The sequence below is a fragment of the Nicotiana sylvestris genome, chromosome 6, assembly GCF_000393655.2.
Source record: "Nicotiana sylvestris chromosome 6, ASM39365v2, whole genome shotgun sequence".
NCBI classification, from domain to species: Eukaryota; Viridiplantae; Streptophyta; class Magnoliopsida; order Solanales; family Solanaceae; genus Nicotiana; species Nicotiana sylvestris.
Genome location: NC_091062.1, coordinates 92,866,828 through 92,894,016, shown reverse-complemented (window position 1 = coordinate 92,894,016; position 27,189 = coordinate 92,866,828).

Sequence of the window (27,189 nt, the reverse complement as noted above, 5' to 3'; positions counted from 1 at the left end):
TAACTTAACACAGAAAGAACTAAGTTCCAGTGGTCTGATGCTTGTGAATGAGGTTTTTAGGAGCTAAAGAATCGATTGACATCCGCTCCAGTGCTCACTCCTCTAGAAAGAACAGAAGGTTATGTGGTATATTGTGATGCCTCGGGTATAGGTTTGGGTGCGTATTGATGCAACATGGGAAGGTGATTGCATATGCATCAAGACAATTAAAGAAGCATGAAAAGAATTACCCGACCCATGATTTGGAATTGGCTGCAGTAATATATGCTTTGAAGATATGGCAGCACTACTTATACGGCATCCATGTTGACATCTATACAAATCACATGAGTTTACAATACATCTTCAAACAGAAGGAGTTGAATTTGAGGTAGTGTAGGTGGCTTGAATTACTGAAAGATTACGATGTTGAGATATTGTACCATCCCGGTAAAGCCAATGTTGTGGCAGACGCTCTCAATCGTAAGTCAATGGGAAGCTTAGTACACATTGAGGTAGGTAGACATGGGTTGACTAAAGAGATTCATCGGCTAGCCAATATGAGAATCGGATTGTTAGACTCTGATGATGGAGGTGTTACTGTACAAAAGCATAATCATCTTTGGTAGCCGAGAGAGCATTCAACAGTGCAAAATTATGGCTTTCGAGATTTAAGGAGATGGGGCAATGAGATACCAAGGCCGATTATGTGTGCCTAATGTGGCAGGGTTGCAAGAGAAGATTATGATTGAGATTCATCAATCCCGATATTCCATCCATCCCGGCTCGACAAATATGTATCATAATGTTAATGAGCAGTATTGGCGGGATAACATGAAGAAGTCTATTGCAGAATTTGTAGCCCAGTGTCCTAATTGTCAACAAGTACAGATGAAGCATGGTGGATTGATTCAGAATATAGAGATTTCAACCTGGAAATGGGAGGTGATTAATATGGACTTCATTATTGGATTACTCGCTATTATCATAAGTTTGACTCCATTTGGATGATAGTTGATCGACTTACAAAATGTGCCCATTTTCTGCCAGTTAAGACAACTTACATGGCTGAAGATTATGCGAAGTTGTATATCAAGGAGATTGTTAGGATTCATGGTGTACCGATATCTATTATATCAGACCGAGGAGCTCAATTTACGACTAACTTTTAGAGGTCTTTTCAGAAGGGTTTAGGTACACAAGTGAATCTCAGCACTGCATTCCATCCACAAACTGACGGACAGGCTGAGCGTACCATTCAGAAACTTGAAGATATGTTGCGAGCATGTGTTGTAGATTTCAAGGGGAATTAGGATGACCATCTTTCACTCATAGAATTTGCCTGCAATAATAGCTACCATTCCAGTATTAAAATGGCCTCGTACGAGGCACTATACGAGAGGAGATGTAGATCATAAGTTAGATGGTTCAAAGTCAATGAAACATAATTATATGGGCCATATTTGATTCACCAAGCCATTCAAAAGGTAAAAGTCATACAAGAGCGACTGAGGATGGCGCAAAGTAGGCAAAAGTTTTATTTTGATGTCGTGATCTGGAGTTTGAAGTTGGTGATTGTGTTTTCCTAAGGATCTCGCCAATGAAGGGTGTTATGCATTTTGGGAAGAAGGGTAAGCTGAGTCCACGGTATATCAGGCCGTATAAAATTCTTCGATGAATTGGACAGGTTGCTTATGAGTTAGAATTGCCATCCAAATTGGAATTTGTCCACCCGATATTCCATGTATATATGTTGAGGATATGTATTGGAGACCCTTCTCGAGTCGTCCCTATCAATGATTTACAAGTTACAAAGGATCTATCATATGAAGAAGTGCTAGTGGCTATATTAGATCGGCAAGTCTGCAAGCAAAGGACAAAAGATGCAGCTCCGTCAAAGTATTTTGGAGGAACAAGAATATGGAAGAAATGACATGGGAAGCAGAAGAGGAGATGAGTCTAAATACCCTTACCTGTTCCAAAATGAAGATAACGAAGATGTCGGGGGAACGCAAGATGCATTAGAAGGTGAAACGGCTCTATGAGGTAAGTAATAGCTTGGGAATACTCTTCTTTAATACAAAATGGTGATATATAGATAATGTATATATCCATAATGCTTTCTATAGCCTTGGGAGGCCATACGTTGGGTTTAACTACTTGCAAGTTTGGCTAGTGTCCATTTTATACGGGAAACTCAACCGGACATTTCCATTGGAATCCACAATGATTTTGACTCCCCATAAACCCTTACATCGAGGACGAATATTCCTAAGGGGTGGAGGGTGTTACAACTCATATTCACATACGTTAGGTCATGTCATAAGTTAGTCGACATAAATCCAAGAAGAGATTATCTTTAAGATGATAAAAAGATAATCCTATTGGTCTTAAATGATACAAGGGTGTATAAGGGTGGTTAACAAGTATTAGAAGTTACACGAATCAAGGATGTTGTAACCCGTATTTTCGAGTAAACCTAGAGGTGCTTAATATACTCAAGAGGTTGTATTTTAAGGTATTTGAATCATATAATATTTGTATCATAAGTCTTGAAATCAAACGAGTTATGAAACAAAAGTCGACAAAAGTTGTCGCAACTTACATTCATAATTTTACTTAAACTTTAGATCAAATGTTACTAAGCTTTTATCCTAATTTACTTGGAATGATGGGATGATCTACCCATTCAATTGAAGATCTATGAGTCTAATTTCCAACATTTTTAACTATTTGTCGATACGATATCGGAGTAGAGAGATATTCATATTTTTGTGAGACTGTGCCAAGCAGCTCCCTATGGGGCCCGCATAGCCGATTTAAGATATATGGATAGATATAGAGGGTATTTGGATTGGCTTATAAAAAGTAGCTTTTAAGCTAAAAGCCAAAAGCCATAAGTTGGTAATACCCAACTTTTGGCTTTTGGCTTATTTTTGTACTTTTTATGCCTAAAAGTAAGTGCTTTTAAGTATTTTTTATCATTGCCAGACACCACACAAACTAAAAAAGTGCATAAAAGCCAATAAGCACTTAAAATAAGCCGATCGAAACACCCTCATAATATGCCTCAACCTCGTTTTAAGTCATTATTTTTCAGTGTATTCAGACCTTAGAACCCTAAAAACATTCTCTCAAGTTTCTCTCATGATCCAAGATCCAAACAAAGGGCAAACAACACAAATGAAGTGTCGAGAATCCCGTGTCACTAGTAAGTTTCTTTTTCTTCTTGTTGTTGCTCATTTTTGTGTTGTTGCAGCTCATGTGGGAGGTTGTTTTAAGGGGTTTATGTTCTGTAAATACTCCCTTAAGTTTTTAATATCAACCCTAGGTGATTTCAAGTCTTCTAAAGTGATTCCAATGCTGAAAACCCCTAATTTATTGCTAGTTCCGCTTCCTTGTTCTGGTGGTAGAATTGGAGGGATATTTCGTGGACAATTAAGGTCAAATTGGAGTTGTTCTTTCTGTTTAAAGGTAAGGAACCTCTTACCCTACATGTATTTAATATTATCCAAGTTGCATCTAAGTCATTGAAGCTAGAACTTGTGAAATATATATCGAAAGGCATGGTAGTAATGTTGTTGGTTGGACTGTTTTGGGAGTCTCAATATGATTATTATTGATGTTGTTTGGGCTGTTTGGTGATTGGTTTTACTTGTGGGAAGCCATATAAATAGGGGATGTGCTTTCCATTTGATCGTAAAATAGGTTGATGTCGATACATAATAGTTACGAGGCCTAGACGATAACGATAGTGTCATTTCTCTTATTGTAGACTAATGAGTCATGACATTTGCATAGCTTGAGGTTGGGAACTACATACAAGGTATGTGAGGCTATCCCTTTCATTCTTTTGCATGACTCCGATTGTACATAATGTAATGAACGAGCTTCCAAAGATACTCTACTCTTAGAAGCTAGCAGTACTTACATTGTTTACCTTCTTATGGAGCAATTGATATTGATGTTGCTTCTCTTATTCTTATGTTATCAATGTTGTTGGTACTTCCTGATTCTATTAAGATTCATGATGAAGAGTTTGTCCTAATAACGTGTATAGAGGATACCGACCTTACATCACTTCGAAAGGTTCAGAATATTATTCCAATGAGTCCAGCATGTAGTATATATATGTATCTATTTTACTCTATAGAGTCGTGCTATAGACGGCCGGGTATGGCACCTATTGTGCAACCACTGATCAGTTAGGTTTTACCGAGCTCCACGTGGCCGAATACGATTCTACCGAGCCTTATGATAGTCGGGTACATTTTTAGACGAGCCTATTATGGCCGGGTATGATATGATGATGATGCCCACAGAGGTGCATGTTTTAAAAGTTTATGTATGTATATGTCTGTATCATGCATTTCATGTCAGTAGCCCTCAGAGGTACCTAGATGTTACAGGTTTTATATTCTCTATCTCTTCTACATTATTGTTCGCATTTATGATTTCCTGCCTTACATACTCAGTACTTTATTCGTACTGACGTCTTTTTTATTTGTGGATGTTGCATGTCGTGCTGCAGGTCCTGATAGACGGGTAGACATAGCTCCCCCACCACAGTAAGCTGCCCAGTTTAGCGGTTATTGGCAAGATCCCTTCTCTGGACTTGCCGTGGTATTGGTATGTATTTTTGTTATAGATATTATGGGTATGTCGGGGCCCTGTTCCGGCAATATTGCAGCACTTATGTTCCTTTAGAGGCTCATAGACAGGTGTCGACTCATGTATAGTTTGGTATGCCTTGTCGGCTGATTTTTGTTGTATAGTCTTTCATGGCAGTGTGGTAACTCGTACCTTATATATAGTTTCTTTACAGTCTTGTTATCCCATGTTATGTATGTTCATGCCATTATCTTTCATTGTTAGTTGTTCATGATCCATTTCTACCATTTATATTGATCTCGTCGTCCCTTAAAGATAATAAGGAAGGTTAGATAAAATGAACGTTGGTGCTCGGCAAGTATGGCCTGGGTGCTGGTCATGACCCTCCAGTTTGGGTTGTGATAGATATGGTGGAATAGAAATGGGCTGAGTGCTCGGTAACAAGTCAATACCAAAATCGATATCCCTATCGGGCAGCATGCCCGGGAGATCCGCCAAAAATACATCTGGATAGTCTCTCACTACGGGAACTGACTGAATAGTAGGGGTGCCAGCACTAACATCTCTCACAAAGGCTAGATATGCCTCACACCCCTTCCCAACCATCCGTTGTGCCTTAGGTAAAGACATCGCCCTGCTAGGAACATAATCCAAAGTACCCCTCCACTCCAACCGCGGTAAACCTGACATGGCCAATGTCACCGTCTTCGCGTGATAATCAAGAATAGCATGATAGGGTGACAACCAGTCCGTGCCCAAATATCTACCATACTGAGCAATAATAGATCAACTCTAGTCTCAAAACCACCAATAACAACTAAACACAACCGATACACACAGTCAACAACAATAGAATCTCCCATATCAGGTGTGGACACACAAATGGGAGAACTCAAATAATCGCGAGATACACCCAAATACGGAGCAAAGTAAGATGATACATATGAATAAGTGGATCCTAGATCAAATAATACCGATGCATCTCTATGACAAACCGGAACAATACCTGTGATAATTGCGTTTGATGCAACCGCCTCCGTCCTATCTAGAAAAGCATAACATCTAGCCTGGCCTCCCCCTCTATGGAGACCCCTACCTGCCTAACCTCCACCCCTAGATGGCTGAGCAGGTGGAGTGGCAACTAGTGTGGTAACCATGACCTAAGAAGTCTGGGGACCCTGTGGAATACGTGGAGCCTGAGTAGTTTGTGGAGGTGCACCTTTCCTTAGTATAGGGTAGTCCCTCACCATATGACGAGTATCACCACACTCAAAACAAGCTCTCGGAGGACGTGGCTGCTGAAACTGACTCGGGCCTGGTTGGCTGGACTGACCACTGAAAGCATCCCATGCAAGATGTGCACTAGATAGTGGCGGTGCATAATGGGCAACCTCAGACCTGGGAGTAGTTGGAATACCGCTAGAAGTTAGAACTTCTAAATGAACGGGATGACCCACATAGACTCTACCATGACAGGCTACAACTGGGGCATGGGAACCACTATAAGCGCCAAAATCTCGAGGCCCCTTGGCCTCCCTATCCTCTCTCTCACGGCCCCAAATATCCTCCAATCTCCGTGTGATCTCTACCACCTGCTGATACACCAGTCTCCAACTCTCAAGCCATGCTGAATCTAATACCATAGTTGAGCCCTTCGATAAACCGATGAACTTTCTCTGTAACTGTGGAAACTAAGGCGGGTGCATGTCTGGACAACCCACTGAACCTGACAACATACTCTGATATAGTCATAGCACCCTGGCGCAATTGTTCAAACTCATGCGCGTCATGCATCCCCAAGACTCTTGGGAGAAAACTCTCTTAGGAACATCTATGAAAACTGAGCCCATGTGAGTGAAGCTACCTCGGGCGGGCTACACAACTTGTACTTTCGCCACCACTAATATTGTTACGCCCCGCAATATTATGTCAATATTATGTCTTGCAGTATTATATTACGATGATGTTACATCCTGCAGTATTATATTACGATGATGTTATGCCTTGCAGTATTACATTACGATGATGTTACGCTTCGTAGTATTAAATTACGACGATATTGCACCCTATAGTATTATACGTTGAATTTTTCGTAAGATAATTGGCATCAGTCCAAGGAAAAGATTATTTGGAGATTATAAGGATTATGATATTTCAAATAAGTGATGAGTAAATTCGTGAAGGTGAGAGGGGAAGAAAGTCAAAGGAAATGAATTTTCGTCCAAGTTTGGCATGTTGGGATAAAATACGACCCGAGCTAAAATACTCGATATTTATAGACTAGTATCGTACAAGGTACCACGTGACCATTATATTAATGTACATGAAGTGTGTTAAAAGTGAGTAGTATTTTAAGTAATTTGAGATAATTTTTAATTGTGTGGGCAATTGGTTAATTATTGATTAGTGGGAGATTAACAAGTTAACAAATCAAGTGGACAATTTGGTGGATAAGGTTGTAACGTGTGTTTACTTTGAAAATAGTAATTACAATTAGATTTGATTTTGTGGTTCTAAAAATATGCAATCTATTTTTATGTTGGTTGTTAGGCAATAGATGCTAAGTGAAAGACTAGAAAATAAGATAAGAGCTTGTAGATAATGTAATAACCAAACCGAATGGTCAGAAATCGGGGCCTCGAGCTAACATATATTGGGCCTCGAGGTCGAATCGGATGCCCGGATTAGGGAAATCGAGGGAGGACTAACAGTTATGGGAGATACGATGGCAGCTCTTTATGATTAATAATGAGCAATAAATGAAGAACAATAAATAGAACACTATAAATACAATCAATAAATGCAAGTAATGAAATCAAGAGAATATGTTAGAAAGCAGAGAAAATGTTCTTATATATTCAATATTGTGTCTCTCCCTTAAAAATGACAAGGGGTCCACTTTATATATGAGAGGAAAATCCCTATATGACACATGTGTAGTTATTACATAGAGTAGCTGGTACAACCACTCAATCAGCCTGGTGCAGGCTGTCATTGTTTGCGCAGGCGTTGTCAGAAAGTACTGCTCCTAGGGAACTTCTCGCTTACTTGCGATAAGCACCGGTTCGTTCTACCCCGGTACCGGGCATGAAGAATCCCCGAAGGCATCGGACCCCGGGCTGTTCTCCAGGCCCGTCGAGATGAGATTACATAATACCTTGCCGACCGTAAAATTGGTCTTCCTGATTTTAGTCGTATCCAAATAGTCCCCGCGTTTCTCAGAGTAAAACGAAGGGAAACGTCCTCGAGATCTTGCCCCTCCGGTGCCTCCATCGAAACAAATAGTTATGTCATGCCAAGTGACTAATGTAATAGACAAGGCCCCTAAATGTCGTGTCCACACAATCCTCAAAATCTTTGAATTAATTATAGTGGTTGGTTGTCTTTTGGTCTGCTCCAACTGCATATTTTAGGCTTATATAAGTATTAATTTCTTTTCCCATTCCTTTCTACTACATCTTTAGGCTCCCAAATGAGTTTTTCTTTCTTCTTATTTCTCTCCCGTGCCTTTTCCTGAAACGTAATTTTTAGTTTCTTCTTTGTAATCCCCTAGTAAAAATGGAGAACACTTCCGCCTTCATCCCTCAGGGAGATGTGCCTTCCTCTTCCACGCTCTCTTCTGAGGGCAAAGAAACATCGTCTCCTAGTGCTGGAGAGTGCGTTCCAGGGGCCTTTGAGACGACCTCTAATTTTAAGGTCGAGAGACCTTCTTCAAAGTCGGGGCAATGCAAACCCGCGTCCTGATACATCAGTTTAGTAACGGACATCGAAAGGGTGAAAATCGACTGTCGCTGAGGAGATACGGTGCTAGTGAAGGTTACTTCTCGGGGGGGGGGGGGACATAATGACATATAAGGCCGGCTTCCTCAGTGTGTATACTTATCCATTTACCCTCGGCCCGGGGTGCCCTCCATGCCTTTGATAGACCCCGTGATCCACGACTTTTGCGAATGATATCAAGTGACTCTCGGCCAAATTCATCTATCATTCTGACATATCCTTTACATGACCAGATATTACATGAATATGATCGAGGGGATGCCCTTGACCATTTGATCAGAATGTACAGTCCCCGACTCTTTCATGGGGGTCTGATCAAGCTCCGTTGTCGGGCCTCGAGGGCCCTCTTTGCTTGCACTGATAAGGTTAGAAACGGGGGTGGATGAGCCGTTTTATCCGAATTAGGACTTCGGAATTGATCCCCGTAGAGAGGATGTCGTTCCCCGAAAGATGGAACATGAAGCGTAAGTAGACATACTTAATTAACTGCCCATTTCTTTATTTTGGATACATTTCTTCGTGGACTAACTTCCTCCACTCATACAGCTGTTGTGGCGTACCCTGATGTGGTAAAGAATCTTTCAGGCTGGGTAGCTAAACTGGACTCGATTTGCCCATGCATCGAGCGTATGTGGCGCGATTTATCCAAGGCTTGATGGGAAGCCAAGGATCATGGTGGGACTTCATTTTTTGCTATAGTTTCAGTTTTACAAAGGTTGTTGCTAATTGCGCTCTCATTCCCCATGGTTGTTTTTATATTTGGTCTGGTCTGGGGGAAGCCTTCTTGATGAGAGAAACTCTGCCTAGGGAAGCGGGTGCTCCAACACCCGATGAAGAGAGGAAAAGACAAGGGGGATCGCTAGCTTTCCTCCAAAATCTAAGAAAACCAAAATGGAAGATCCTAAGGATGGTTTAGCAGTCTTAATTCCAGAAGGGTCGGGGAGTCCCCAAGCTAGAGGCGAAAGGAAAGATAATCCTTTGTCAACACCCGAAGGGGGAGAGGATTGACTGTCTCTCATACTATTGAGTCAGCGGCTTCTGAATCGCGGCTCGATTCCGTCGCTGCCCTGCCTCGGGATAAAGAGGCCTGCGAGGGTGTATTGGATGCTATTGCCGACGACCAAAATTTCCCTCGAGTCGAGGTGCTCTTTGCAGGCGATCTAGGGGAGACCAATTCAAAAGTTCTTCAGAAGTAAGGGGCGGCCCTGATTGTCCCAGTCGAGGTTGTTGAAGTGAGTGATTCCCCTTTTGAATCGGCCTTTCCTCCGAGGGAGATGCAAGATATCCCCAATATAGAGTCTCTATGCATGGGGATGATCGTTGGTGATAAAGATGTGTTCGAAAAGCCTTCTACTGTGCCTGAGGAAAAGCCTGAGCCTGATATTTCTCTTATTTTTACCGAGATCGACAAGCTATATGAGCAGGTAATATATTTGTAAACTAGGCTTGGCGCCCCGACCTTTGCCCTTCTAACCTTTTTTTTCTTCCATGGTTCCAGGCCAAGGTGCTTTACGACCAAACGTTCGCCAATTTTGAAACTAAGCTGACTCGCCGCGAGGGCGAACATAAAAAGCTTACATTGGAAGCCGATGAGCTCAGGGCTCTTTCTACCAAGAAGGAGGAAGAACTCTGTGTCCTTCAAGATTGCTTAGATGCGGCATCCCGGGAAAAAGCTTGGCTTTCTAAACAGGTTACATAGCTCCTATCTGTTTTTTGTTTGTACGTCTGACTGAATTCCATATTTTAATATCTTTGGGTCAATTTTTGTAGTTTAAGGAGATGGATGTCCTTATAGGGAAGGAGCTCTGAGCTAGGGACTCCGAAATTCTCGAGCTTAAGCGGCATCTGAGTGAGGTAATCTCTAAGAGAGATGTCCTCCGAGGAGAGGTGTTTTTGATCGGGCGTCGCCTCGAAGATGCGAGGGCTGAGAGCAGCAAGCATAAGGATCTCCATACTACATTGGTTTCTACGCTATCCGAGGTCAGGGCGGAGGCCGAGGTGCTGGTGACATCACATAAGGAGGATGCCACTACTGTAAATGCTCATACCCAGAAGGTGTCTGAAGAGGCAGAGTTGCGCCTGGCCCAAGTAGTGGATCATGCCCAGTTAGAATCTCGGAGACAGATGCTCGAGGACATATACGCGGGTGTTGTTGATTTATTACCGAGGTTGAGAGGGTGAAGACCCTAGAAGAGGAAGTTGCGGCCCTACTTACTTCCGAAAGTGAGTCGGGTAGCGACTCAGGAGATGATAAAGATGGAGGTGAGGTCCCTGAAGGGGAGGACGCCATTGGAAATCGGAGGCTATGGCAAAAGTTGCTGAAAGCATATTTTCTGTCATCGAAGGCGTAGCTCCAGTGCTAGATTAAGGTTTTTATTTGCTTTCTGCCTTTGCAAGGGCTTCCAGATGTAGGTTTTGTAATTGTACTCTTATGAATCTTTTTATATGTGTGTTAATTTTTTACCTTTTTCTGACTTGTGGCATTTGTTTGTCAATTAACCTGAAGTTGTGGGTCTCAATTTTAGACCCTTGGATTCCCGCTACCGTCTAGCATTTATCAACGGTCTAGAATCGATCTGTAAGTTTGTCGTGTTGTCTCCGAGGCCATTTGCACAATTTTTTTAGTTTCTCACGCGTCAGGTCGGTATGACCTTTTAATGTAAGCTGGCGCTCAGGCTCTTCTGCTTTTGCTCTTAGATATATTTGATTAACTACTTCGGGTTCAATCTCCGAATCGGGTTTCAACTCGAGCTTATTGACCCTTAAGTTTTTGAATTTAAAGCTGGCCCTTAGGCTCTTATGCGTTGGCTCGATACGACCTCTTTTATGGGCTGGCAACAGTGTCTCTTACGCATTGGGTCGGTATGACCTATTATATGGGCTGGTGATAGTGGCTCTTACGCATTGGGACAGTATGACCTCTTATATGGTCTACCGACAGTGGCTCTTACGCATTGGGTCGGTACGACCTCTTATATGGGCTAACGATTGTGGGTCTTACGCATTCGGTCGGTACGACCTGTTATATGGGCTGGCGATAGTGGCTCTTATGCATTGGGTCGGTATGACCTCTTATATGGGCTGGCGACTGTGGCTCTTACGCATTGGGTCTGTACGACTTCTTATATAGGCTTTATTTTTCCCTCGTTAAGTACTTTTTGATATTGTGTTTGCCTGACTCTTCGACGGTTTGATAAAAACCTCGATTTTGAGTCGTTATGTGGCGATGAATGAGCACCTCGGGAGGTTTTGTTCGATGGCCGAGTGTTTCGAAGCCTATAGTTTGGAGCTGACATGGTCGAAGCTCTTTTTCCTATGTCGTGAGTAGCCTATTTAATCGGTTCTCTTTGAAGTACTTTCAAAGTAATTGAAGGCCTGTGATTTCATAGCGACGATCGGACGTCCCCAAGTCGCGTTAATTTGGCTGGTACAACCTCGTGACCGTAGTCATTGTGTTTGGCCGGAGCCTTTTAGTCCCCGATTGAAGTAGTTTTGGCATCTATATTAAGGGTATGCCTTTTTAGGGGTATTACCAGTTCGATATATAGCCTTAACTTTAAGATTGGGATTATGCCTTTTGTAAGGTCTTACAAATTTTTTACATTCCTTTGAGGTCTTGTAGTTTTGGTTACTTGGAACAAGTATGGTTCATGCCTTGCTTGAGGTCTTACAAATATTGTTGTTGCCTTATATAGGTCTTACGAGACCGAGGCTGCCCACATGGGGTCTTATGGCCACGGGTTTTTTGATAAGTCGATGGGGGTGGCAGTTGGCGGCAGTCCCCGAGTCATCAAAAGTTTCTTGGCTCGGGAGCCATTACTTGTAAACTTGGTATTGCCTCACTAAGGGCTTACGAGTTCGGAGTTTCCGACCCGGAGGTCATGTGGCCTTGAGTTTTCAATGCCAGTCCCCAAGTGTTCGGAACATTTTTGGCTTCTGAAGCCATTTTTGTAACTTTAATGTTGCCTCATTGAGGGCCTAGCTTCGAGTTTTTGACACTAGTCCCCAAGTGTTCGGTACATTTTTAGGTCTGGAGCCGTTTTGTGAACTTGATGTTGCCTCATTGAGGGCTTACGAGTTTGAAGCTCTGACCCGGAGGTCATATGGCTTCGAGTTGTTGAAGCTAGTCCCCGAGTGTTCGGGACGTTTTTGGCTTTGGAGCCATTTTTATAAAAAACACCAAACTCCTTTAAAACACGAAATGCTTTGATGGAGGGGAAAGTATTCTTCACTTACTTGGTACAAGTATACACATTTTTGTTGTTTAAGGGCTCGGTTATTCTATACGGACACGGTTCATTTGACTGTTTGGCCTGGTACATCATTTTCCTATCGAGACACTGTTCAGCATATCTTGACTTCTCCGAGGAGGTGTCCTTCTGGGGGGATGCCCCCTAGTATTCGAGATTGATTGAAAAGAAGCCTTGAATACTTGTTGAGTCTTTCTTAGGTAGCGTATATATGTTGCCTCGTTAAAAACCCTACCGGTAAAACCCTTCTTGGGATAAAAACCTGATCGAAGGAAAAGAGTGCAATGCATGCCTTTGAAACGTAACTCCTTTAATCTTTTAGCAGTAATATTGTTTGAGCATTGATACATTCCAATTGCTTGGAAGTTGTTCTCCTTCCATGGTGCTGAGTTTGTAGGACCCGTTGCCAACTATCCTGAGGACGCGGTACGGTCCTTCCCCGTTCTGAACTAGCTTTCTATCATTAGGATTTCGGGTATTCAGGGTGACCTTCCTTAGGACTAAGTCCCCGACCAAAATGTAAGAGATTTGTTCTCCTGTTGTAGTATCTTTCGATCCTCTATTTTTGTGCGGCTATTCGGACCAGCAAGGCTTCTCGCTTTTCATCCAATAGTTCGAGAGCAGTAGCCATGGCCGCATTAATCGAGCTCTCGGTGGTGCTCTGGCAGCAGGTTCTCCGACCTCGATCGGTATCAAAGACTTGATGTCGTATACCAGGGAGAAAGGCGTTTCCCCTATTCTTGATTTTGGAGTTGTTCGATATGCCCAGAGTACTTCGGGTAATATTTCTCTCCATCTTCCCTTTGCGCTTTCCAATTTCTTCTGTAAGTTTTGAATGATGGTTTTGTTGGTAGACTCGGATTGGGCATTTTCACATGGGTGGTAGGGCGTTGACAGGATCCTTTTTATCTTGTGATCCTCGAGGAACTGAGTCACTTTGCTTCCGATGAATTGCTTCCCGTTATCACAGGTTATCTCGGAAGGAATTATGAATTGACATATGATATGATTCCAGATGAAATTAATGACTTCTTTTTCTCTTATTTTTTTGAAAGCTTCCGCTTCAACCCATTTTGAGAAGTAGTCAGTCATAAATAAAATAAATCTAGCTTTACCTGGCGCCGTTGGTAGAGGTCCGACGATGTCCATCCCCCATTTCATGAACGACCATGGAGACAACACTGAATGAAGTTGTTCGCTGGTTGGTGAATCATTGGGGCGAATCTTTGGCATTTGTCACATTTGCAGACGAACTCTTTGGTGTCCTTCTACATGTTGTCCCAATAGTAGCATGTCCTGATTATTTTTCTAATCAAGGAATCGGTACCTGAATGATTTCCGCAGGTTCCCTCGTGGATCTCACAGAGCACATAGTCTGTGTCTCCCGGACCCAGACATACTGCTAGAGGGCCATCAAAAGTTCTTCTGTAAAGAGTTCTGCTTTTGTCGAGCAAGAATTGGGTTGTTGTGGTTCGTAGGGCCCTCGACTCTTTTGGGTCTGGGGGTAGCTTCCCGCTCTCCAAATAACCGATATAGTTATTTCGCCAATCCCATGTTAGGCTAGTGGAGTTGATCTCGGTGTGGCCTTCCTCGATCACTGATTTGGACAGTTGAACAACATATCCGAGGAATATGTCATCTTCCTCGACAGACGATCCCAGGTTTGCAAGTGCATCAGTTTCGCTATTCTCCTATCAGGGTATGTGGACCAGGGTCCATTCTTTGAAGCAGTGCAATGTGATTTGAATTTTGTCTAAGTATCTTTGCATCCTATCTTCCCAAACCTCGAAGCTCCCATTTACCTGATTTACCACCAGGAGGGAATCGCATTTTGCTTCAATGACCTCGACTCCTAATCCTTTGGCCAATTCCAGACCTGCAATCATAGCCTCATACTCCGCTTAATTGCTAGTTAACCTTATAGTTTTTATAGATTGTCTAATCACGCTGCCCGTAGGTGGCTTTAGAACTATGCCGAGCCCAAACCCTCTTACATTCGAGGCACCGTCAATAAACAAGGTCCATATCCCGGAGGACGTACCCGTTTTTAGCAAAAGTTCTTTCTCAACCTCGGGTATGAGGTAGGGAGTAAAGTCGGCTACGAAGTCTGCCAAAATTTGCGACTTTATAGTCGTCCGAGGCTGATACTCGATATCATGCCCCCCAAGTTCGATGGCCCATTTGGCCAGTCGGCTCGATATTCGGGTTTATGCAATATGCTTCGAAGGGGATACATTGATAAAATGCAAATATGATGGCATTGGAAGTAAGGTTCCAATTTTCGAGATGCACTTATTAATGCAAGAGCTAATTTCTCCTGTTGTGGATACCTGGTTTTGGCATCACCCAAGGTCCGACTTACATAATAAACAGGGAATTGCCTACCTTTTTCTTCTCGAACCAGTACACCACTTACCTCTATCTCGGATTCGGCTAGGTACAGATACAATGTCTCATCCTCTTTTGGGGTGTGGAGCAGAGGCGGACTTGTCAGGTACCGCTTCAACTCCTCTAAAGTGTGTTGGCATTCCGGAGTCCATTCACAAGTTGTTTTTCTTTTTGAGCAAGGAGAAGAAATGGTGACTCCTGTCCGACGACCTTTATATGAACAAGCCCAAGGCTGTTATCCGCCCGGTCAGCCGTTGCATGACCTTTACGTTATTCACTACCGTAATTTCCTCGATGGCTTTGATTTTGTTGGGGTTGATCTCGATTCCCCTGTTTGATACCATGAAACCTAAGAATTTGCCTGATCCTACCCCGAAGGCGCACTTCTCGGGGTTGTGTTTCATGTTGTAACTTCTGAGGATGTCGAATATTTCCTGCAAATAAGTCAAATGGTCCTCTGCGCACAGGGACTTAACTAGCATGTCGTCAATATAAACTTCCATGGACTTGCCTATTTGATGTTCGAACATCTTATTAACTAGGCATTGGTATGTGGACCCTGCATTTTTTAGCCAGAAGGGCATTACATTGTAACAGCACGTACCATACTTCGTGATGAACGAAGTCTTTTCTCTATCCTTGGGGTTCATCTGAATTTGATTATACCATGAATAGGCATTGAGAAAAATGAGTTTTCAAGGCCGGGAGTGGCATCGATCAAACAGTCAATGTTGGGTAGCGGGAATGAGTTCTTTGGGCATACCTTATTTAGATGTTTATAATCTACGTGCATTCTTAGTTTATTCCCTTTTTTTGAACTATCAACACATTGGCCAACCATTCGGGATATTTTAATTTCCTAATTGACCCTATCTTGAGGAGCTTCATTACCTCATCTTTGATGAATGCATGATTTATCTCGGAATGGGGTCTCCTTTTTTGCTTCATCGGTTTGTACCTGGGGTCGACGCTTAATTGATGGGTAGTTATCTCCGGTGGGATCCCTGTCATATCTAAATGGGACCAAGCAAAGCAATCGATGTTGTTAATAAGGAATTGAGTGAGTTTTTTCCTGAGTTTGGGGATTAGTCACGTCCCCAGGTATACCTTCCGATCTGGGAGATGCTCGACCAATACGGCTTGCTCCAGCTCTTCAATAGTCGACTTCGTTGCGTCCGACTCTTCGGGGGTAATGAAGGTTCTGGGAGCGAGGAAATCCTCTTCATCATCCTCGTGGGTCTGTTGGCTTTCCGACTCCTTCGAGGCGGAGTGTACAGAATTTGGTACCTCTTCATGGACCGCGAACATTTCCTTTGCCGCATGTTGCTCTCCGTATATCGTTTTTATTCTGTTTTGTTGGAAACTTTATCATCTGATAGAGGATTGATGGTACCGCCTTCATGTTATGTATCCATGGTCTACCGAACAAGGCATTGTACCTTGTATCACCTTTAATGATGTGGAACCCGGTATCTTTGCATCTGATATGTTAATCGGGAGAGTGATTTCTCCTTCTGTTGCTTCGCCGACCATATTGAAGCTGTTGAGGATTTGGGAGGTAGGTATGATCTGATCAAGCAATCCGAGATACTCTACCACTGTCGATCTAATTATGTTGGCCGAGCTACCTGGATCCACGAGTACACATTTAATTTGGATGTTATTTAAGAGAAACAAGATTACCCCATCATTGTGTGGATGAGACAGAGTCTCAAAGTCTTCTTTGTTGAACACGAGGATGTCCTCAGATGACCAGTCCTGGGTTTTTCCTGGTGTTGCCGCAAAAACCTTTATCCGCTTGACTACAGGCCGCTGGGGAATGTCGGTCCCCCCGATAATCATATGAATGGTGTGCTGAGGTTTTCCCATTTTGCTTCCCCTATTTGCCTCTCTTTCTTCCCAGGTGGGGTTTTTTCGAGTGTCTTGTTGATTTTCTTGACGTATACTCCTGTTGATGTGGGAACTTATGCCAACGTGTTAAGTATTATGTGAGATCATATCGACGGGAATTGGCTCCGGTGCAACCTCAGGGTTTTGTGGTGGTACACCATTACTGGGAACAGCTGTACCATACTCTCTATGGTCTTCGAGACCGTTGTTGTTATGTGTGTTTACTGAGTTAGACATTTTGACCTGAAATCAAAGATCTTGGACAAGAAAAAGTGTGAAAGGTAACTTGCGTTATGTAGTAAACCAACAAGAAAATAATCACTATTATTTTTAGCCCCATGGTGGACGCCAAACTGTTTACCATGAAAATGGTAATTAACATTAGATTTGATTTTGTGGTTCTAAAAAAATGCGATCTATTTTTATGCTGGTTGTTAGGAAATAGATGCTAAGTGAAAGACCAGAAAATAAGATAAGAGCTTGTATATAATGTAACAACCAAACCGAATGGTCGAAAATCGGGGCCTCGAGCTGACGTATACGGGCCTTGAGGTCGAATCGGATGCCCGGCTTAGGGTAATCGAGGGAGGACTAACAATTATGGGAGCTACGATGGCGGCTCTTTATGAGAAATAAATGAAGAACAATAAATGGAACACTATGAATACAATCAATAAATGCAAGTAATGAAATCAAGAGAATATGTTAGAAAGCAGAGAAAATGTTCTTGTATATTCAATATTGTGTCTCTCCCTTAAAAATGACAAGGGGTCCACTTTATATATGAGGGGGAAATCCCTATATGACACATGTGTAGTTATTACATAGAGAAGCTGGTACAACCGCTCAATCAGCCTATTGCAAGCTGTCACTATTTGTGCAGGCGTTGTAAGAAAGTATTGCTCCTAGGGAACTTCCCACTTACTTGCGATAGGCACCAGTTCGTTCTGTCCCGGCACTAGGCATGAAGAATCACCGAAGGAATCGGACCCTGATCTGTTCTCCGAGCCCTTCGAGATGAGATTATGTGTACCTTGCCGACCGTAAAATTGATTTTCCCGATTTTAGTCGTATACAATGAGTAGCCCACTATTCAACTAAATGACACTTAAATTGAATTGCAAGGTGTCACATTTTAAGAGATATTGATGGCGAAAGTAAGCTTATTAGGTGGGGCCCACATCAATTCTAACAAGAGTTATCTCTAAGAATATCAAAAGCAGCGTGAGATTTTGATAACAAAAGTTATCTCAACTTAAAAGCGATGCATATTAAAGTGAGGTCTTTGTAAGTATCTTCAACAAGATACACAATTCAACAAGATTTTATAACATCTTAATAAACGTGAGATTTGCAATTTTAACAGAGTAAGGTGCAATCTTTCTCAATAATATCATACAGATTTTCTCCTACTTCGATCCGTCGTTACATGTTATTGTAATCAACGGGGGTTAAATGGATTGTCAAAAGAATCGGTTTAGGTATGTTAAGGCTATCCCTTCTTTCTTTTGGCATGATATATACGACACAAACGAAGCGAGAAAATACACAATTTCCATAAATGGCTTTATTCATAGAAATACAAGAGATTCTTATGTTTTTGATTCCCCATGTGTCATATTATTCTATCATTTGTTCATGGGTCTCAGAAAATATGTAAGTTGATAATGGATATTTCATGATATTAATCAGAAGCATAATGGTCGTATGACGTACCAAGAGATTTTATTAATGTATTTCATATGCATTTCATGCATTTATACATGTACATTGACCCATGACCAGATGGCATTATATACGCGTATATAAATGTGTATATATATATATATACATGTATATATATATATATATATATATATATATATATATATGTATATGGAATATGGGAAAGGTTATGGCATTATATATGCAACACCACCTGATCAGCTGGTGTACGTTGATGATTTTGCCCACAGTGGCCGAGATGATATGATGGGATGCCCTCATAGGCTTGATGATGTTATTAACACATGTCCATATGCACGACATGACATTCATACGCATATGCATGACACTATAAGTATTACATGATTTATAGAGTTATCCAGACTTACATGTCGAGTCTTTTACTCCATGTTTCTTTCATGTCTATTGTCTATTATTTACTGATTTTCATTCCTTACATACTCGGTACATTATTTGTACTGACATCCCTTTTGCTTGGGGACACTACGTTTCATGCCCGCAGGTCCCGATAGACAGGCCGAGAGTCCTCCAAGTAGGCTATCATCTCAGTGGAAGATATTGGTGTGTTCCATTTGCTCCGGAGTTGCTTGTTTGGCCGGTATGATTTAGATGTGTATTGTTTGGTATGTCAGGGCCCTGTCCCGACCTTTATGATAAGTATGTACTCCTAGAGGCTTGTAGACAGATGTTATGTATACGTATACTTGTATGGGCTTATCGGCCTATATGTTGAGTATATAATGGATCACATTGGTCTTATAGGACCGTATGTCACATGTATGAGTTTCTATATCAAGTTGGGTCATTCTATATTGAGTATTCCCTCGTGTTTACTCTGGTTATCTCATGACACCCCTTCTGGCCCACTTACCTATGATGATGTAATAAGGAAGATACGTTATGTTGGTACTTGGTTGAGTAAGGTATCAGGTGCCCGTCGCGGCCCATCGGTTTGGGTCGTGACAAAAGTGGTATTAGAGCAGTTCTGTCCTAGGGAGTTACTAGCCGCGTCTAGTTGAGTCTTGTTTATGGGTGTGACATGCACCACAGTTATAAGCAAGAGGCTACAGGGCATTTAGGATTGTCACTCTTTCTTCTTACTCTAGATCGTGTAGTAGAGCTCACTTATAAGAATTCAAATTCCGAACTTCTATTTTATTCGTAATAAGACGATGCCTACATTCAGAAAGAGGGTCGATAAGAGATATAGTTGTGGAAGTGTTGAGTTAGAGGAACTCGATTTTGCATCTTGCTTATGATGAGTAAATGTGAGGTCTTCAGCAGATCATGTGTGTACTAAAAGATGTAAGGTTCTTAAGAAGGAGCTTTAAGGAAAGAATACTTATACACTCTTACGGTAAAAAGGAATAACAGAATCAGAAGTTAGACACAAGTTTCAGAAAGTAAAAGAAGCAAGGTGAAGAAGGGTGCGAGGTACCCAGTTAATAAAGATTATCCTTATTTACCATTCAGGAAGACAGATATAAGCATTTTGAGTTACCTTCAACAATAACAGAGGTATGTATAATTTGCCACACCGATCTAAGTTATGCTCTATGGGAGCTAACAAATATGGTTTAAGAGAAGGACATAACATCATGATCCGGCTGGGTTTAGGTGACACAAAATGACGGATGAATTATTTGTGTTAATTAACATTGCCGAAGGATATTGCAAATGTGCTCATAAATCTCCTTGTGAGACACCCAGATGGTGCACTCTAAAATAGTACAGCTAGATATGAGTACTACAAAGATAGGAACTGGAAACCTTGAAGGGATAAATATTACCTTAGTATGGCTCTCGTCCCTAATAGAGGGAGAATATTAGGCAGCTCGAAGAGATAGTAGATGGAGCAAGTGGAGGTAAAAGCGAAAGAAAGTCTTGTTAAAGTTTTCAGTATAAAGTGATAGATAGAAATATTAGTAGGGAAGTACGAAGAGGAATAATCAAGCATTATGAGTGAGATGTGATACATGGATGGAAATGGTAGAGTGTTACAGAATCTATAGTCAAATGAAGAAAGAGACGAGAGGTGGTGGGCCTTAAGACAATAAAAGAGCATAGGCCATACGGTCACGTCCTCATTTCGAGAAATAAGTTTACGACTCTAACGTGATTAACATAAGGAAAAGTTAGACCAAGAGTAATAGAAATCAATATGGACTGGTGAACGAGATAAACTAAACATGAATTAGGAATTGAATAATTTGATAATAGTCAGCATCATGAGAATTTCAGATTGCATTCCGAAAAGTAATAGAATGGACAACAGAAGAAGATCCATAATGTCACACCCCAAAATCGAGGGGCGCGACCGGCGCTCGACCGGGTAACCCCAGTCAAGCGGACCTGGGTGCCTTTCCTATCCCACGTGTTACCCCACGTTTTCATTATCCGTTAACCAAGTGAAATAGCCATTTATGATTTAAACACATTCTTACGAGATTTACATAATATACATGGTTACTTAGCATGATTTACAAGTTAGACTTCCCAAATACAAAATACATAAGTACATAACCCACATTTCCTGTCTACGGAGCCTCTAGGGATACAAAAGAGTGTTACAATACTTGCCGGTAACAAGGCTCTGGCTATACTTTACAAATACAAAAATAATATTTCTGGGAGGAAAAGCGGCATGAGCCACGTAGGGCCCCGAGAGGAAAAAGGGGCTCACCAATACAGCTGACGGAAAGTGAAGGAGTGCTACTATTGGTGGATTGGAGTACCTGCTATAGAACCACCTACAATCATAACACGAATGTAGTGCTCCCGGCCAAAGGGATGTTTTAACATTTGAATTGTACTGATATGTATGAACAAACTTTACCCCAAGTAAAATCAAGAAATACACAGGTAACAAACAATAATAGAATCAACAATCCAATGCACATGAAAGGAACAACCAAAGCCAAACAAGTTCCACAATCTCTCATTTTCCCCTTTCAACATTATTTCATCACATCAATGTTTTCACAACTTTCACATATTTTCATTTCAATAGTGATTTCGATCACTTTTCCACCCTTATTACCTCGGCCACCCTTATTACCTCGGCCACCCTCATCACCACAACCCACACCTTTTAACTTCGTGTTGCAGCGCACAACCCGATCCCACCGGACAATCAAATTTCACATGACAACAACAATAATTCACAAAAAAATTTCATAACATCAATACCATTTCCATCATATGCAACAGCCCGTATAAAATTTAAGTCACAACGATAATTGCTCACGACACGTCACGTATGATATTATCACAGTTGTTTCAATTGCATCAATTACGATTTCTTTCCATCATTTGTTACACAGTTCTTACCACATGAACACATTCACACTCACACACTTGGTTTGTTGCCATTTACTTACACCATTATATCGCGAGACTTAACCAACAACGTTCAAAGCATATTAATCACAAGAATCATCATTTCAAGGAAGCACAAGTTCATATCAACAATTCATACATTTGGGCCCAAGACACCATAGATGTCACCAAGCAGTAATTCATGTACAAGGTGTTGTCTTAATCGTTCAACTCATTTACGTCATTTCACAATACCATCTTTCATTACTTACCACGCAGGGTTTTAGCCATTATACACATTCCCACATTTGGACACATTAACGTTCTTTCATTCGTTAACACATACTCCCATATCGTCATCCTCAAGCATTTACAAGCTTAGCACATAATAAGGTAGGCACATCAAATCACTTTTCACAATCACATATAACACGGTGGTGTGGAAATCAACTAAGACAATCAAAATTTTCTGGGGCTTTACATTCTCCCCCGCTTAAGATCATTTGTCCTCGAATGAGGATCAAGTTTCATTCATTATCCATCCTTATGTAACTTCTGCTTTTTCACATTATGAAATATATCATCAGCCCCAAATTTGGCTAACTCCTTAAATTTTCGAAAATTTTGCCAGAGTTTCCTTTGTAACTAGACCTATCCACCTGTCATAGGGCCCCAGATACATATCCTAACAGCATATACATGTTTCATAAACATAACATAACTTGTACAACACCAATTATGGCCGCATAGGCAACATACATAGTCAAAATGGAGTTTAACATAGATCAAATCAAAAGATAAGAGTTTACAGGAACCAAATGCATGAAAGGTATTACATAACTATTCAAACAAATGTGGTACTTCTTTCTCATTTCTTCCTCGGTTTCCCAAGTGGCTTCCTCAACCTGTTGGTTCCGCCATAACACTTTTACAGAGGCAATTTCCTTAGTTCTCAATTTCCAGACTTGCTTATCAAGAATGGCAACCGGAATTTCTTCATAAGATAGTTCTTCATTAACCTCAATAGCTTCAATTGGCATAATAACGGACGGATCTCCCACTACCTTCTTCAACATAGACATATGGAAGGCCATATGTACCAATGACATCTCGGGTGGCAGCTCGAGCTTGTATGCCACCTGACCGATCCTCTGAATGATTCTATACGATCCGACATACCTCGGACTTAACTTCCCTTTCTTCCCGAATCGTATGACTCCCTTTATGGGAGATACTTTCAAGAACACCCAATCATCTACTTGGAATTCCAATTCTCTTCGATGCACGTCTGCATAGGATTTCTGACGACTCTGAGCAGTTTTCATCCTCTCCTGAATGACTTTAACTTTTCCCATAGCATGATGCACAAGATCTAGCCCTAACAGTTCTGCTTTACCAACCTCGAACCACCCAATCAGAGATCTACACCTCCTTCCATAAAATGCCTCAAATGGGGCCATCTAAATACTAGCGTGAAAGCTATTATTGTAAGAAAACTCAACAAGTGGAAAATGTTCATCCCAACTACCTTTGAAATCTATAGCCCAAGCTTGCAACATATCTTCAAGCACCTGAATAGTCCGCTCTGCCTGACCGTCAGTCTACGGATGGAAGGTCGTACTGAGATTTACTTGAGTACCCAAACCTTGCTAAAATTTCGTCCGAAAGTTTGCTATGAACCGCGCCCCTCAATTTGAGATAATAGAAACTAGAGTGCCGTGAAGTATGACAACTTCCTTGATGTACAACTGAGCATACTGTTCTATAGTATCGGTGGACTTAACTGGCAAGAAGTGCGCTGATTTCGTGAGTCTGTCCACAATCACCCAAATTGAGTCAAACTTGTGCATAGTGTGAGGTAATCCTACCACAAAATCCATATTGATCATTTCCCATTTCCACGTTAGAATTTCTATGCTTTGTAACAATCCTCCAGGCCTTTGATGTTCAGCCTTCACTTGCCGACAGTTCGGACATTTTGCCACAAAGTCCGCCACATCTCTTTTCATGTTATTCCACCAATAAAATTTTGAGATCATGATACATTTTAGTAGAACCTGGGTGTACGGAATACCTAGAAGTGTGAGCTTTTGCCAAAATCCTTTCCCGAAGACTATCAATATCTAGAACACATAGGCGCTCTTGGCACCGTATAGTACCATCATCAATGCCAAAAGAAAAGATGTGATGTTGTGTTTATGAATTCTCTCCTTCAGCTGTACCAATAATGGATCTTTGTATTGCTTTTATTTGACCTCCGCTACAAGCGACGATTCAGCCTTATTCTACACAATTACTCTCCCTTCACTAGAGTCCGCAAGACGAACTCCTAGACTAGCCAACTGGTGAACCTCCCTGGCCAACGGCCTTTGATATATCTCCAAGTGAGCTAATTACCCATAGATTTCTGTGTAAGAGCATCCACCACAACATTGGCCTTTCCTAGGTGATAGAGAATCTCAATATCATTGTCCTTGAGTAGCCCGAGCCATCCTCTATGTCTCAGATTCAACTCCTTTTGTTTAAAAATATATTGAAGGCTCTTGTGGTTCATAAATACATCAACATGGACCCCATACACATAATGTCGCCAAATCTTTATACAAAAACTACCGCCACAAGTTCTAAACCATGTGCCGGATAGTTCTTTCCATGATTCTTGGGTTGCCTAGAGGTATAAGTGATCACCTGGCCTTGTTCCATCAATAGTGAACCATCTATATCACATTTCACTTGAAACTTGCTCTTCCAAATTCTTAACAAAAGACATTACTGGATGAGTTCTCTTATAGAACCTTCCATTTCAAAGGAATAACATCTTCTAGTCTGCGCACACATCTTAATATCATTAACATGCACGACATTGCATCAAGTGTAATGTAACATTGTGCTCAGACCTTTCCTAGTCAACCTTTTTCCTCCTTGTGTGCCTTATAGGATTTAAGAAACCACTCCACTTTCCCTTGTAAACATTCTCGTGATCTCTCTTTATTGTTCAACACCACCCAAAACACATATCAACACCCTTCGTACATATTCAATTCAGAAAGAGCCACTGGCCCGAACAATATATTGTACCATCTTTTCTTTCTAAATGGAATATTCATTCCCATTCTATTTTGATCATAGTGCATAATTGGTAGCCTTAATTTGCCACAAACTTGTCTACCTCCCGTGAACTTGTAATATCATTGTGACTGGTTTAATGAATTTATCATATCGCAATTTCACCACCAGTAGTCTTACTTTCCATTATATGTAGACCTAAACTATCTCTAGCTCCTTTAGTTACCATTCAGTGTCACCCAAGTCGATAGCATTACAGTTAGTCCTTTATACCTTCTATTAACACTTGTGCTCCAGCGAGTCCACCATTCTGATATGAACTGTTTTGCGATAACCATGGACATCTCAATTTATAGATTTTCTCCCCATTTCTTATCACCTCATTCATCCTAGCTAATGAATTCCCATGCACTCCTCAATGTGCTACGTGGTCTTTTCCCTTAGTTATTTCATCATGCTCACCTCTTAACTCTTGTGAGGATATCTGTGGGAAAGTGTGTTCATCCACATATCACTTAACACTTATTTGCTTGTAAGGTTTCCATCAAGCCCAAATACTCTCTTGGGTTATTATAGCATCACATTTATTTCTCCCACTCGTTCCACCTTTCTTAACGTCTTGGAACTTTAGTTGAATCGCAATTCCATAATTAACCCATTCTAAAAACTCGCAAAACTTTCACCTTTGATCTATAGTACTTCCTTGGGATGCATTATCCCAAGCCCTCTAACAAGTATAGAACCCCTTTACAAACCTACTCTTAGTTTCTAGGATCGTTGACCCTATCATTCACATTGTCATGTATGAAGAATTTACCTTCTTTAACCTTCCACCCTTTGGAGGTACTAGTGGTCTACCATTAGCATATCCTTTCAGATAATCACATTACCCATTATCACTTTTCTAGACTACGCCTGTCTTCAACAAAAATATTCAAACATCAAAGCTACATGGTCTTACTCTTGTTTCATTGTATTTAAGTGGCCTTGCTATGGCCCATCCTCCCCCACTTAGGGCGAATGTCCCAGATTTTGACACAAGTCTTGAATTTAGCAACTTCATGGACATATTTTTCATTTCTCTATCCCTCACATATATGTTCGAGTATTAGGGAGATTGAAGTCACAATGGTATTAACCTCATAAGTCCTTTGCTCTTATTCAGCCACACGGGCTTGGGATTCCAATTCCTCATACCAATATCCTTTAGGAGTGTAACAAAACTTCATACACTTATGGGGTTCTTATAACATTCGTAGCATAAGGGTCTTCTCATTATGGGTTCAATTGACTCTCATTTCATAACTTCTTGTCTCCTAGGAGAGACTTGCACTCTCATCATCAATTTCCTGGTCATGTCTCCCATATATCACGTGCTTATATAACCAGTTTTCTTTCACACCTTAGGATCATTTACATACTTCTCACACTACCCACATGTGCTATTCAAGCTTATATAGCACTTATCAATTTAATGTTTCTTTGGAGGTTACAATCATTTTTAACACTTTCTCGAATAAAGTATGCTTCTGGTACTATGTACGTACCTCATATATTTGTACCATTCGTTCAACATAACACATATACCATCTCCTTAATATTCAGGCATTTGCCCACTGGTCATTCCGTATGACAACATTACTTGAAATAGACGAAAGAGCGTCTAAACTTACCTTGAATCTCAACCCACGAGTTATAAGACAATCTTATAGTAAAGCTTTATTGCACGATCTGGAGTGTTGAAGAAGTGTAACATTCCTAAATGTCCATGTAGCCTCCAACTTATAGATGTGGTTGACAACACACCGATAAGAAGGACTCTACTAGACACGGCTCCGAGACATCCTAGGACACTTTAAAACCATAGGCTCTGATACCAATCTTGTCACGCCCCAAAATCGAGGGGCGCGACCGGCGCTCGACCGGGTAACCCCAGTCAAGCGGACCTGGGTGCCTTTCCTATACCACGTGTTACCCCGCGTTTTCATTATCCGTTAACCAAGTGAAATAGCCATTTATGATTTAAACACATTCTTATGAGATTTACATAATATACATGGTTACTTAGCATGATTTACAAGTTAGACTTCCCAAATACAAAATACATAAGTACATAACCCACATTTCCTGTCTACGGAGCCTCTAGGGATACAAAAGAGTGTTATAATACTTGCCAGTAACA